Source organism: Canis lupus, chromosome 30 (genome assembly GCF_003254725.2).
Source record: "Canis lupus dingo isolate Sandy chromosome 30, ASM325472v2, whole genome shotgun sequence".
Taxonomy (NCBI): Eukaryota; Metazoa; Chordata; class Mammalia; order Carnivora; family Canidae; genus Canis; species Canis lupus.
In genome coordinates this window covers 34,746,324-34,762,177 of record NC_064272.1, presented here as the reverse complement: position 1 = coordinate 34,762,177, position 15,854 = coordinate 34,746,324, and positions in this window count along the sequence as shown.

Here is a 15,854-nt window from a genome sequence, read left to right as displayed (position 1 = left end):
AAGTGATCCTCGCTCTTGTCTGTAAGTGGAACATGCGGTAAGTTCGGACCTGCCTTCTCAGCACTGCGCTTACGGTTAATGCATCTTCCAAGGTGAGTTTGAGGGGTGCCTGGCTGGCTCAGTTAAGTGTCTGACTTTTGATTTCAACTCAGGTCCTGATCTCAGGGTCATGAGATTGAGCCCTGTGATGGGCTCCATGCTGGGCATGAAGCCTGCTTGGGATTCTCCTTCTGCCTCTGCCCCTCCCCAGGTGCGCGTGCACGTGCATGTGCGCTCTCTCTCTCTCTCTCTCTCTAAAAAAACCCAAACAAACAAACAAACAAACAAAAACAATGCAAAACAAAAAAGAAACAAAGATGAGTTTGAGAAGTTCAATTTGCTGTGACTGTTCAGAGGTGACCGTAGAGGCAAATTCCTTCTGCTGCTTTGCTCTCTCCCATCGCCCTCTGGTGTCCACAGTGAGACATAACCCTCAGAGCCTGGCACCTGCGTAGAGTCCAGCTCACGTTCCCATGATTGGGCAACAAGGAAGACCCTAGTTTAAGACCCAGCCTTGCCACTTGCCAAACTATGAGGCCTATCTCACCTCTTTAAGCTTCAGTTCCCTTACCTATAAGATGGAGATCATAATACCTACAACACTAGTGCTCTTGGAAGGATTGGAAAGGGAGAAGATATGGAAATCACCTCACGCCATCCTAGAATAAAGAAATTGCCTCAAAAAAAAAAAAAAAAACTGCCACTAAAACTCTTGACAGTTAATGCATCCTAACCAAGAAGCATGGGCAAAACTTACAAGAGCACTAATATTTTTGCATTATACTTAATACTTAAACCGTCTATCCACGGTTTCTTTGCTGGATTATGAACTGTGAGGTAGGAAGCGTGTATCTCAAATCATCTTATAGTGTCTGGCCTGTGGCTGGAGCTCAGGAAATAGTTGTTGAAAGGATACTGAATAAAAACTGATTTCCCCCAGCCTGAAAGTGATAATAAATTTATAGTGTTTCCAAACATCCAAGCAAATCCTCTTATAGGCCAAATGGATTCCAAGGGCTCCACAGTTCAGCTCTCTTTGGCAATCCCACTCGTCCTGAAACACTCTGGCCTTTGGAGTATCTGTATATTTCAACGTAAAGGATGGAAAAGCACACTGATTAAGTCAGGGATGGGGACTCGAGCTCTGAACCCCTAAGGAATCTAAAAAGGAGAATGAATTCCTAGGAAAAATGGGGAGGAGTTTAGAGATGGAGGCTAAGAACCAGTGGGGATCTTTGGAAGTCAGGACCAAAGCTGCCCTCTTGTGGGTAAAATAAGGGTGCTGGTCCCATCCCAAAACACCTGGATTACACTCTGAAGGGCCAACCCAGTGAACAAGTGCCCAGATGAGTTCAATTATACAAATGCACTTGAGTCTCTTGTAAGTCCTCTCAAGGGGCCATTGGACAGACTTCAGAAAAGAACATATATCAACCATTATGAACATTAATAAATATTTTCTTTACCTGAAAATAATGCTTCTAATACCACAAGTCCACAAGCCCACAGCCAAGAGAAGAAAATGAAGAGAGAGACGAGCAGATTTGTTCTGTCCTTAAACACAAAAAAATATAAGAAAATTCAACTGTGTACTTTAAATGAGGTACATTTTGGAAGAGAAACTTGCTTGTTCTGACTTGCACGGTCTCTTCATGAGATGGAGAAGATGACTTTGACATTGAGAACTGACCAAGAGCTGGTGATTGCAGCATCATCTGTTCTTTGTCTAGTATAGTCTTAAAATACTTTAAGGAAGGGGCACCTGGGTGGCACAATCGGTTAGGTGGCCGACTCTTGCTTTCGACTCAGGTTATGATCTCAGGGTCCAGAGATCCAGCCCCAGAGTCCGGCTCTGTGCTAGGCTCTGTGTTTAAGATTCTCTCTCTCCTTCTCCCTCTCTTTCTCTCTCTCTAAAATAAATAAATAGATAAATAAATAATAAATAAATAAATAAATAAATAAATAAATAAAATATTTTAAAAAACAAAAAAATAAGATAATTTAAGGAAGATGGAGTCTTTCAAAGTTCTTTGAAATTAACTTCACAGGGGAATTCATCAGCAGGTCAAATAAAGTGCTGGGGTTTGTAGCCATTACAGTTTGGAAATAACTGATTTGGGGGCCAGGAAATGACTGTAAAGAGCTCCTAAGGGGATTTTGGTTCTGCATCCTTCAAAATCTGGCCAACCCTCCAAAGAGAAATGAGCTGGGACACCTGTGTGAAGAGCTGATGCTCTCTGACAGAAGAAGCAAGACTGTAGTGAGATCTTATTCTTGAAATAATACCAAAAATAAAATACCCTCAATTACAACACTTCACCTGTTTGAAAAATCATATTTGATATGGGGTGCTGATAAAGTTCATCATTTTAAACTGTTTCAGTTGCTGGGAATAAAGGAGTGCAAGACTCAGATGCACCCTGCTTTTGTGGTGTTTCTATTCTTCTGGAGGAGGCAGGCAATATACCAATACGCAAGATAATTTCAGGTAATAAATAGTTTAGAAAAAATAAAATAAGATAGTGCAATAGAAAATGACAGCAGGTGAGTGCGAAAGCTTCTCTTATTTATTTTTAATGTTCTAATGAAAAACCTTCAAGCAAACATAAAAGTAGAGAGTATAAGGAACTCCAATATGTTCCTCAGATCCAAAAATTATCCAAAAATTTTTTCCCCTCATCTACTTCATTTGGCCTGTTTCTTCCTTCCTTTCTCCTCCTCCCACCCCCTTCTTCTTTTTTACCTTTTTCTAGTTTTCAGGTTTTAATTGCTGAAATATTTAAAGATGAATTCCAGTCTTCCTTCAGTTCACCCCAGCATACTTCAGTATCCATCTCTAATAATTAAGGGCCAGATAAGGTTTTCTAAACCTTTTGCTTAAATAAATTTATAACTCACCATTATATTGTGTAGATTATAAAATTGTAAATTATGTAACAATACGACATAGACCTTTTATAGTAATTATAGTTACACAAATTATATAACACAATTATAAAATTATAAATTATAAAATAATTACCAGACATTCTGAAACAACATTAAAAATAAAATTTTATAAATATCCATAACCTAGTCAGTCACCTGCACTTAGTAACTACTTGGATTTAGGTGCTTCTTCCATCTTTTAAATAACATTTTATTTATTTTATTACAATATAACATACTGTTGAAAAGTACACATACCATAAGGATGACTCGCTGAAGCACCATAAAGTAAACACATCTGTGTAACTACCACTCTGGGACTCCAACTTTGTTTTTTTCCCTTGCAATTTATTTATTGAAGAAACTGGTCATCGACCTTAGTTTACCACATACTGGATTTGCTCAGTGTTTCTTCTATCACTATGTTTTCAGTAAAAATGATCATTGGATCTTGACTCTAGGACAGGATCGAGATCAGTAATAGAGTTGAGCCATAATGAAAACTGAGGCAAAGGAAAAACCAGTAATAATCAGTAATACTGATTCTGTCTGTATTTAAAATTCTGATATTTTGTTCATCATGAACTTTTCTGCATTAATTTTGATTTTGATTTTTGAAAATACTGCGTTAATGTTATTGATCTTGATCACCGAGTTCTTTGGCATCCCCTAGTGTTGGCTCTGGCTAGAGGCTTGACCAGTCTTGGGTTCAAGTTTTGTCAAGAATACTCCATAGCTGACTGTGTATCCCTTTTGCATCATATTAAGAGAGACTTGCTTTCTGGCTGTCTTTGTTACATTAACAGCGATTATTGTAGGCACCTGGATAACTCAGTTGGTTAAGCGTCTCACTCTTGATTTCTGCTCGGGTCATGATCTCAGGGTCGTGAGGTTGAGCTGTGTCAGGCTCCATGCTCAGCAGGGAGCCTGCTTGAGATTCTCTCCCTCTCCCTCTGCCACTCTCCCTTCTCACATGCATGCACTCTTTCTCTAATAAATCAATCTTTTTTTTTTTTCTTTAAGAATAATTGGGCCAGCCCGGGTGGCTCAGCGGTTTAGCACCACCTTCAGCCCAGGGTGCGACCCTGGAGACCCGGGATAGAGTCCCATGTCGGGCTCCCTGCATGGAGCCTGCTTCTCCCTCTGCCTGTGTCTCTGCCTCTCTCTCTCTCTCTCTCTCTCTGTGTCTCTCAGGAATAAATAAATAAATAAAAATCTTTTAAAAAAAAGAATGATCATTAGAGGATGTCAACTCTGACCATAACTGTTCCATATCGTACTGGAAATCCTAGCAAGTGTAAGAAGACAAGACAAAAAAAAAAAAAAAAAGCATTCAGATGGAATGGAAGAAATAAAACTGTCCCCCATCACAGATGGTATTATTGTCTAAATAAAAAATCCCAAGGAATCTAGTTCTAGAAGAACTAAGTGTGTTTAGCAAGGTCATGGATTAGGTCAACATACAAAAATCAATGCTTTTCTATACTCACAAATGAACAATTAGAAATTAAAGTTCAAAACATTCAAAATGCTTTCAAAAATGCCAAAACATTACCATCTAGAATAGCTCCAAAAAGAATATGATATACTCAGCTATAACTGTAACAAAACATGTACAGGATCTATATGGTAAAAACCATAAAACACAGATGAAAGAACCAAAGATTTAAATAAATGGGGAGAGGGGCACCTGGGTGGCTTGGCGGTTGAGCGGCTGCCTTTGGCTCAGTGCATGATCCCGAAGTCCTGGGATCGAGTCCCATATTGGGTTCCCTGCAGGGAGCCTGCTTTTCCCTCTGCCTCTGTCTCTGCCTCTCTCTGTGTCTCTCATGAATAAATGAATAAATAAATGCAATCTTTTTAAATAAATAAATAAATAAACAAATGGGGAGATAGCTTCTGTTTATGTGTTAGAAGATTCACTATATTACACCCTGAGTGGCTCAGTCAGTGTCTGACTTTTTTTTTTAAGATTCTATTTATTTATTCATGAGAGACACAGAGACAGAGAGAGAGGCAGAGACACAGGCAGAGGGAGAAGCAGGCTCCATGCAGGGAGCCCAACATGGGACTCGATCCCAGGTCTCCAGGATCAGACCCTGGACCAAAGGTGGCACTAAACCACTGAGCCACCTGGGCTACCCAGTGTCTGACTCTTGATTTTGGTTCAGGTCATGATCTCAGGGTCGTGACATCGAGCCCTGCATCAGGCTCCACAGTGGGCGTGGATCCTGCTTAAGATTCTCTCTCTCCCCCTCTCTCTGCCCCTCCCTGCCCTGCTGCTAACACTAGCCCTCTTCCTCTCTAAAAAAAAAAGAAAAGAAAAGATCACTATAGTTAAAATGTCAAACTCACCTACTGTAGATACAGAGAAGCTGATTTTTTTTTCAGAGAAGCTGATTATAGGATTTATATGTAAAAGTAATGGAGTTAGAGTACACGAAATAATTTTGAAAATAAAAGAACAGGTTAGAAGACTCACACTACGTGAGTTGAATATATAAGAAACATGACAGTGATCAAAATAGTATAGTATGGACTGAAAAATAGATGAACAGAACAAAATGGAGACTCCAAAGATATATTCATAAAATACAGTTAAAGAGTTCCATTGAGTTATAAGTGACTTATAACAAGTTACAAATGGTTCAAAGGGTGCAATTTGATAAATTTTGACATATGCATCTGTGAAAACATTACCTCAATCAAGATAACGAACATATCCATTATCTCCAGAAGTTTCCGTGTGTCTTTCAGTAAACCTTCCTTCCAGCTCCTCTCTCCCTTATATCCTGATCATCACTAATCTGCTTCCTCCTCTTTGTTACTTTACATTTGCTGACATTGTATATCAACAGAATCATACAGAATGTGCTTTTTACCTTGCGTCTTGAACTCTACCTAATTATTTTGAGAGCCACCCATTGTTCATTCTTTTCTATTGCCGTGCAGGGTCCTATTGTATTCATGTACCACACTTGGCTTACTCACTCCTTGTGGATGGACATTCAGGGTGTATTTTGCTTTGACTATTACACATAAAGCTGCTAGGAACGCTCGCAAGCAAGTCTTTGTATGGATATGCTTTCATTTCTCTTGGGTAAATACCTAGGAGTAGGATGGTTTGATTATAATAGTAAGTATGTGTTTAACTTTTAAAGAAACTGGTAAACTGTTTTCCAAAGTGGCTGTACTCTTTTATCTTCCCACCTGCAGTGTATGAGAATTCCAGCTCTGTCACCTTCTTGCCAACACTTCATTTTATTTATTTATTTATTTATTTATTTATTTATTTAAGATTTTATTTATTGATTGATGAGAGACACACACACAGAGAGAGAAAGAGAGAGAGGCAGAGACACAGGCAGAGGGAGAAGCAGGCTCCATGCAGGGAGCCCGACGTGGGACTCGATCCCGGGTCTCCAGGATCTCACCCTGGGTGGAAGGCGGCGCTAAATCTCTGAGCCACCGGGACTGTCCTCAACACTTCATTTTACCCGGTCTAAAAGGTGTGTGGTGATAATTCATTGTGGTTTTAATTTTATTTTTAATTTTTAATTTTTTTTATTTTTTACTTATTTTTTTTCACTGTGGTTTTATTTTATTTTATTTTTTTTTTCTATTCACTGTGGTTTTAATTTGCATTTTCCTAACACTGAAGATCCTTTTCCTAATGTGGAAGATCTTTTCACATGCTTGTCATCCATATATTTTCTTTTGTGAACTGTCTGTTCGAAGTTTTGACAGAAGTATGAAAGCAATTCAATTATCTTTTCAGCAGATGGAGCTGGAAACAATTGGATATTCGCATGGAAAACTTATACCTCCCATCATTTACAAGAAATAACTGAAAGCGGATAACGGAACTAAATGTCAAATTTTAAAAAACTGTAACAGTCTTAGATTTAAAAAAAAATAAGAAAATCTTTGTGCTCTTGGATCACAAAGCAAGATCCTCTAAAGAACTTATAAATTGGAACTCACTGAATTAAAAACCTTTGCTCTGTGGAAGACGCTGTCGAGAGAATGAAAAGATAAGCCACAGAGTGAGAGGAAATACCTGCAAATCACATATCCTACAGAGGACTTGTATCCACAATATATAAAGAACTCTGAAACCTCAACAATAAGAAAGTGAACAACCCCAATTTTTTAAGTGGCCAAATGATTCGAACATGCACCTCAGCAAAGAAAATATGTGGATGGCAAATAAACATATGAATAGTCTTTCATATCACCAGCTCTTAGGGAAATGCAAATTAAAAACCACAGTGAGATGCCATTATGTGATCATTATGTATATTGGAAAGCCTAAGACAAAAACCCTGATAATACGAAATGATGACAAGGATGTGGAGCAACTAGACTCTCAGGCATGGTTGGTGGAGAACAGTATAGTGTAGGACAGACGCTCTGGAGAACAGTTGGACATTTCTTGATGGAGTTAAACATATACTTAACCGTTTGACCCAGCAATCTCATCTGTAGGTATTTACTACAGAGGAGTGAAAACATACACACAACCTGTGCACTAATGTGTAGCAGCAGCATTATTCACAATCGCCCCCAACTAGAACCTACTCAAGTATTCTTCATTGAGTAAATGGGAAAAAATAACTCCCAAAAAACTCCCATGATACACCCATACAATGGAAATACACTCAGCAAAAATTAGGAACAACCTAATGCTACACACAGCAGTGTGGAGAAATCTCATGCATTGTGGCAAGTGAAAGAAGCCAGTCTCCGAAGACTACATGTTGGATGATTGCCTTCATGTGATGGTCTGCACCAGGCTGAGCTATAGGACCAGATAGATCAGCGTTTGCCAGGGGGTGGGGGCAGGAACTGAGTACAAAGGGGTAGCATGAGGGAATTCTTTTGGGTGTTGGAATTGTTTTGTGTCCTGTTTGTGGTGGTGATTCCAAGAATCTATACATGTGTGAAAGTCATAGAACTGTACAACAGAAGCACAGTCTGTTGTATGTAAATTTTTTTAAAAAATTCATTTATTTATTCATGAGAAACACAGAGACAGGCAGAGACACAGACAGAGGGAGAAGCAGGCTCCATGCAGGCAGCCCGATGTGGGACTCGATCCTGGGACCCCGGGACCACGCCCTGAGCTGAAGACAGATGCTCAACCACTGAGCCACCCGGGTGCCCTAGTGTGCTAAATTTTTAAAGCAGTAAGAATGACCGATGGGTGGTTTCAGGTGTGTTGTGGCTGACTCCTCCTCCTGCACAAGCCTGAAGTGCTTGGGGAATGAAACAAAGGCCATTGTGGCCGGAGATCAAAGATCCGGGGAGAGTGTGATCAGCGACCTGAGACAGACGCACAAGCCCAGGCAGAGCCACAGAAGCCCTTGGAATCGAGTCCCGCTTCCTAAAGCTCTTCCTTGCTGCTATGTGGAGAATGGGTGCATGATAGTGAGCTATGGAAAAGGGCTTTTTCGTTTTTCAAAATGCTTAATTAGAAAGAAAAGTAATCCTACCTTGAGAGGAGAGGGCCTAGTAATTGGAACATTTGACTGGGACTAAGGCCTGGGAAGGGAAGAAGGGAGCTTGCTGTTAGAACGCTGCTCTGCTTCGGGCGCCTGGGTGCCTCAGTCAGTTAAGCATCTGCCTTTGGCTCAGGTCATGAGCTCCAGGGTCCTGGGATCGAGCCCCACCTCTGGCTCTCCACTCAGGGGGGAGTCTGCTGCTGCCTCTCCCCTGGCCCATTCCTCCTCCCATCCCACTCCCCCCCGCCCTCACTTGTGCTCTCTCTCTCTCTCTCTCTCAAATAAATTAAGTCTTTTAAAAAAAATGCTGTTTTGTCTTGTGTTTGGACAGCATTTCCCTGTCTGGCTAACTCTGGTGACGCGGGGGCAGGGCTTCTTCCAATGTGTTTTCTTGGCCTTCTGTCCCCGAACAAGCAAACGCGGTGTCTCCAGGCCTTCAGAGGGTCCCAGGTCCAGGGTGACCTGACCCAGACCACAGAAGCTTCGTTGCCAGCCTCTCGCAGCTCACGGCTTGGGCCCTGTTGCTATAAACACACCACTCAGGAGGCCCTAGGCAAGTTCGAGCACCTCCCCAGACCTAGGTGCTCTGCTATCCCAGCTGCTCATGGACAGGAGAGGCTTACCCTCCCTGGGAAGGGCTGGCACCTCTGACCTCAGAAAGCTCTGGAAAATGAGTGTGGTCAAAGCTGTTGGAGGGCTCGTGAGTCACCGCTTTAGGTGGCTTCTCATTTAATCCAGAAAAGAGGTGATTCTCAAGTGCCAACAGTGGCGTCTGTTTGCTGGACCCCCTGGCTGGCGGCAAAACCACCAACCTAAACCCCCCAAGTCCAGGCTGACAACATGGCTATGCAGACATCAGCCTGTAGTAGACGGACCGGGAGAGGGAGAGAGATTTGAGACCGAGCTCTAAGAATCCTTGACTCCCTCCTTTTCGTGGTCCCTGGCTAGCCAATTCTCATTCAAAGGGGACATTTCATTTGTTTCCTGGATGTTTCTGCACCTCTCTCCTGCTTTTTTCTCCTCTTCTCAACCCTGGTCACCTTGGGCAGGGGCAAATGTCTCCCCCACCAAAGGGTCAGGCCTGCCTCCACTGGGATCACAGCGTGAGGACTGCAGCCAAGCTCCGTGGCTCAATTTCAAGTTCCCTTTTAAATGGAAACCATTTGATACGCTTTGCCCGGGCCGTCCTGAAGTCTCAGACTGCACCAAAAGCAAAGGGGAGAAGTCCTGACTCATATTTAACTCTGCCCACACAAACACTGGTCGTTAGGCTACTCTAAAAACAAAACAAAAATAGATTTCTGAAGAATGGAAGATGAAACTCACCTTTAATCAGCACCAGAAACCCCAATGAAAGAGTCTTGGTTGGTGGAGCTCCCCAGGTCATCCCACGCGTTGTCTTTCATGTGTTCACCGCGGTCAGTGTTGAAATTCCTGGGATCACGATGACACCGGGGAACCAAGACAAGAGCTGAATTGGGAGTCAGGAGAGGTGAGATCAAGGCACAGATCTTAGGCCAGATAGTCCTGCAGCCGTGAGGACACCAGTGACCCTGGCCCCTGCAGAGTCTTGGTTTCTTCGTGTGGAAAATAAAGGGCTAGGACTTTGTCTCCAAAAACTTATACCAGGAGACTTATATCAAGTCTCTGCTTGAATATCCTGGTGCCACCCCAAACTAATTCAGCTACAGTTGCCTCCCTCGATCAGCCCACTCAGGCGAGCTCCTTTCCCCCCTCTCCCTCAGTCAATGGGGGAATTTTAGGCTGTGACCTAAGTGATGGCTTCCCTTCTATATTAAAGGTCATGCTCCCCCGTCCCCCACTCCATATCTGGGAGAGAAATGAGGATTATCTCCCTTCTCCCACGTCTGAGTTTCCCCAACCCCTGGCCCTCTGAGGCCTCTTCCCTTCCTGGTGGCTCTGGGTTCTGTGTGGGCCCAACTCAGGTCAGCACGGGGCTAGGCCACCCCAGCATCCTGCTCCCCCCTGAATCATGGCCTACGGGAGGGGGAAGACAGACTCACGGGCCTCTCCCTCTCTTCACAACATGAGCCCGCAAACGTGAAAAGTGTATTAGACTTTCCCAAAGATCGGAAAAGCTAAAGTGACAATGTAGAAGAGGGAGGATTTTAAACAGGCCACCAATCCCATTTTTCTTGGACAAGCATCTAAGAAGTGAAACATTTCGCAGGAGGAAACTCTTCAGGTGGGTGCTCTCTGGAACCCAATCTTGTTGCTGTGACCTTATTCTGTGCCTTCCTTCTGGAGAGACAGCCTTCCTCCTCGGACCTCCCCACTCTGGGCTGTGCAATCCCTCTTATGCCCGGGAAGCCCCACCTCCCATCTTTAGAGACTGGCCTGTCATGCAGCGATCTCCCAGCCTCACCCTTTTTCCCAGTTCATTTAACTAAGTCTTGGTTACTCTGTCCAGAATGGCTCCGTACAAGAGTCCAAGATGACCTTGGGCTCTCCAAGTCCCTCAGAGTCAGGTAAACTGAGGAACCCCGTATATCTGGCCCTCTTAAAAGTGTCCCATCAATGTGGATTGAAAATGGGCCTGTTTATGCTTCCAAATATCCATGTGCTAACAGTGCACACATGCCCCTTGCAATGACAATTCCCAGAGAGCACAGACTAATTTTAGACCCTTATGGAAAAAAAACAAAACAGACTTTCCCTCCCCAACTTCCCATCCTTTGCAAGACTTCCCCTTGGGGTTTTACTTTACATTCTTTTGGTGACCAGAATATGCTTCTATGTTCAACTCTTCCCCAACCATTCTACTTTCATTTTTTTTTTTTTTTAGATTTTATTTATATGTTCAGGACACAGAGAGAGAGAGGCAGAGACACAGGCAGAGGGAGAAGCAGGCTCCATGCAGGGAGCCCGATGTGGGACTCGATTCCAGGACTCGGGGATCACGCCCTGGGCTGAAGGTGGCACTAAACCGCTGAGCCCCCCCAGGCACCCCAACATTCTACTTTCAAATAGCGCTCCCTTAGTCTGGCCAAGAATACAAAAAGGGGCCCATGGGCCATACACCTTTTGATAGCAGCTTTTCCTTGTACTACGAGAGACGGATGAAATTCTTAGCTGATGGGGCCAGGCTGCTCTTGAGCTCTGAGTGTGTGGAGTGGGGAGTGCCATGTGTATGTGCAGGGATAATTCTCCCGGTTAGAACAGCAATAAAAAAGGTGATGTCTGGGGGATCCCCCGGGTGGCTCAGTGGTTTAGCACTTGCCTTTGGCCCAGGGCCTGATTCTGGAGACCCGGGATTGAGTCCCATGTCGGGCTCCCTGCATGGGGCCTGCTTCTCCCTCTGGCTGTGTCTCTGCCTCTCTCTCTCTCTCTCTCTCTCATGAAGAAATAAATAAAATCTTAAAAAAAAAAACAATAAAAGCCTGCAGGTGATTCTCTCCGGCAGCCGGGGCTGAGGACCACCGACCGGCGAGTGGGGATGAGGGGATGAGGCCTGACTACGGGGAAAAGGTCCCATTTTGTTGCATCTGAAATGAATTCTGCACCTTGTTTTCTCAGACTCCTTTCAGCCTCCCAGATTCTGGGTGAGACCTCAAGTAAAGGGGGTCCCGGGTGGCAGGTGCTAGGGTGCGGCCACTAGGGGAGGTGGTGGAATGGCGGTTACCCCCAATCCCTGGGCAGGTTCCCAGCACTGATTTTTAATGTGAAGAGATGACACAGGGCGCGGCACAGAGTGGATTCTCCCACTAAATACAGAACTTGAGGAAATCAGGACCGCGCACCAGAGCCTGAGTAGGCGGGGACCCCCTGCCACCAGCAGATGGCGACATTACAAATGCCACAATAGGGCCGAGGCCCCCCCCCCCAAAAGGCCAAGATGAAAGTGCTGAATCCCTGAGCCTGGGGGCATGAGATGGAGCACAGATGGGGGGCTGTTCCTCTGGCTTCGGCTCTTTATCCTTTTTTAAGATTTTATTTGTTTCTTCGTGAGACAGAGGCAGAGACACAGGCCGAGGGAGAAGCAGGCTCCATGCAGGGAGCCCGACGTGGGACTCGATCCCGGGTCTCCAGGGTCACGCCCTGGGCTGAAGGCAGGCGCTCAACTGCTGGGCCACCGGGGCCGCCCGGCCCTTTATCCTTTTATAGAGGTGGATCAACAGATTGTTAAAGGGAGTTTAAAAAAAAAAAAAAAAGCGAGGCCCACGGCCCCTCTCTCCTGGGAGGCCAGGCGCTGGGTGACGTCTGTGTGCCCCGGGCACTGGGGAAGGGAGGCCAGGCTGGGCGCTCCACCAGCTTCCGTTGCTCCTTCGGGCTTTTCCCACGTGCATGCTCCTCTGTCATCAAAAAGCAAAACAAACCCCTCCCGGAAAGCCTGTGGGTGCCCCAGAGTAGCACGTCCTCAAGCTTGCCTCAGTTTCCTCAAGCCAAGGGGCTGGGCTTCTGATGTGGGCCAGGCGTCCAGGCTGGGGGTGCCGGGGGGCGGTGGAGAGGCCCTTCATGGTCCGTCACCCGCGGAAGGGGAGCAGGGCCCCAGCACGGGCCGCGCCGAGCCGTGTGGCACCGTCCCAAAGCCCCCCACGTACCCCTGGAGCAGGCATCAGGGCCCCGCGACACCGAGGCTGCCCCTGTCCCCGGCGCTGGCCTCCCGCCGGACCCGCCTCCGGGCTCCAAGACCAAGGCCGGGTGGACACGCGGGACGAGGACCGCAAAGAGCCTGTCCTTGCTGAGGGTGAGCCGGGGGCAGGGGCAGCCTGGAGGTGGGGGCGCCCGGGCCCAGCGGTGGCCCACGGGCAGGTGCAGCCCGGGGATGATCGGGGGGCGGGGGGAACCTGGCTGCGCGGCCAGACAATCCCCACTACCCAGGTCGGGCCGGGCAGGCTCCCAGGGGGGCTGTGGCCCCCACGGCTCAGCCCTGCCGCAGGCCGCATCTGTCCCCATCTGCAGGTGCTGTCGCAGGGCTGACTCCGAGGCCTCCCGGATGCCTCCTCTTCAGTTCTCCCCGTCGTTACACAAAAACAGCAGTTGTCTGAGCCCATCCCTGCGTCCAGCCGTCCGCCGACTCTTCTGCAAACACCGTGTCGTCATTTAAGCGGCACCGGCTCCACGAAGTGAGGTCAGGTATCTCCTATCTTCTTTGCAGAAGGGGAAACTGAGACTTGGCCACGTCAGGCCATCTGTCATCGCAGTTTATGCTCGTAGCTGGTGTGCGACAGAGCCAGGATTTAAGGCCCCGTCTGGTGGACCCCATGCCCTCTTGATTCTGCGGCCCAAGTGTGTGCAACAAGCACAGCTTTGTTCTGACACACTCAGAAGCGAGAAAAGTCACATGCTAGTGTGGCCAGCGTCAGGAGGATGGCCACTGTCGGCCACCAGGAGCCCTTGGCTCTAGCCCATTTTTTCATAAAAACAAGAGGCGAAGCTGCTGTGCTAAAGCTTTATGGGGAGGAGGAGGTAATCCCAGGGCAGAGACATGGAGAGAAAGGGGGTAAAGCAGAGAATAAGCAAACAAACACAAAATGGTCTATTCTGAGACCATTGGGGTGGGTTAAGAAGGATGGCGTGGCCATGCTGGACATCTCTGGGGAGGCCACAGAACCGCCACACCTGTTGGGGAGAAGAGTGAGGAAGTCTCTGTCGCTTCCTCCCTGTGTCTCGGGTCTCTCGCTGGTCAAAATCCACCCCGAGGGGCACTAACTAAAGCCCCATCCTTCTGGGTTGTGTGCCTGGGCCCTCTGGGCAGCTCTGCGGCCAACCTCAGTGAGTCCAGGTCAGGCTGGACGTGGATCCCGGAGCTGTTTCAGCTGCTATCAGGATGGGGACAGAAAGGGTCATGCCCAAGTCCGGTGTTCGCCCCCAGGGTGGCCGAGAGCCCCTGCTGTGTTGGGAGGTGGGTGGCATGGCAGCAGGGGCTCCCCTATTGAGCAGGACCAGGAGAAGAGTGTGGGGAGGGCGAAGTGGGCTCTAGCAAGTCTGGCTTTCCATTTCCTGCACGCTCAAGTCCAAGCTCCCTATTTTTTTTTTTTTTATTTTTTACTTATTTATTTGTTTTAAGTCCAAGCTCCTGAGCATGACACGCAACACTCCCCGGCCGGCAGGGAAGTGAGGGCTCAGTAGACTTTCCCCACCGAGTCCAGTGTACCCACATCCCCTGCTTCACGACCCGCATTAGCCCAGGAGGCCCCCAGATGTGAGAGAAAGGCACCTAAGTGGTCACAGCCCTGTGGGTTCTGGGGTTGGCTGGCAGAAGCATGTTTGGGTGTAAATTAGAAAAAGAAAACACTCCTTCTTCCTGGTCACAGCTCACACCAGAGTGCACAGCTGGATTTCAATGTGCCCTTGTCCGCCCAGGCCCGGAGGCCCGGCCAACCAGGCTAGATCCCAGATGAGGAAGCAGGCCCAGAGAGGCACATGGCCTTGCCCAAAGTCACACAGGCCCACACCCAGGACTCAGTTTCTGACTTCAATGTAGAGGATGCCTCCCAATTTACACCCCCCGCCCCCTGCACCTGTCCCCGAGCTCAGCTAGGCAGCCTTGAGGCTACCCTGCCCCCATCCTGTACAGAAGCACTTTTTGAAATTTTCCGGGTGCATCTGGCACTGACCCCATGTTCTGGCCTGTTCTAGTGCCCAAGGCCATGAGAAAAGGCCTGTACAGGGCTTTTTCCCTTCCCCAGACCCACGACCTGCAGAGATTCGGCCCCTGGGGCCTTTGCCAGGGACCTCATGGGGAACGGCTGCCTGACTTCCTGTTTTCATATTCTTTCCTCCTCTGCTTGTTTTTTCTACTTTGTTGTTCTTTGGTCCCTTTTGGTTCTCCTCCCCTAGCCCACCCTGCAAAACCAAACTTCATTTTATTGTGATTATTTTAAATCCATGTTTAGACAGGAAGACTTTACCCCTTCTTGTTTCCATTTGAGGAACTGGAGCCGGGGCCTGGCCCCCCCCCCCACCCTGCCCGCTTTCTCTCCCTCCTCGTTCCCTGTGGTTTATTTCCCAAAGGAGCGTCTTCAGGTCCCACAGCAAAGAAGAAACAGCCTCAGAAGCTGTGCCTGCGAGGACTGTGTGAATTCAGGATTCCGGCTGTACTAGAAATTTCTCTTTTGCTGTCATTGTGGGCAGAAGGGAAGGGATCTGCTAGCTATCCACCCCCCCCCCATGTTGTTGTTAGCTCCCTAAAACAGAAGATACGGTCTCTGCTTAGAGACTCCCCACTTAGAGGCTCCCCACTTCCTCCAAGGTCAAGTCTGAATTCCTTAGACCACATCCAAGACCCTTCAAAGGGGAGCCCGAGGCAGCTTTTCAAAACCTCCTTCCCTCTTATTCCATCTGCTTCTCCCTCCCACCTCCCCACCTCCTCCCTTCCAGCCACAGCCAAGCTCCCTATTTTTTCTGGAAAGGAAAGTC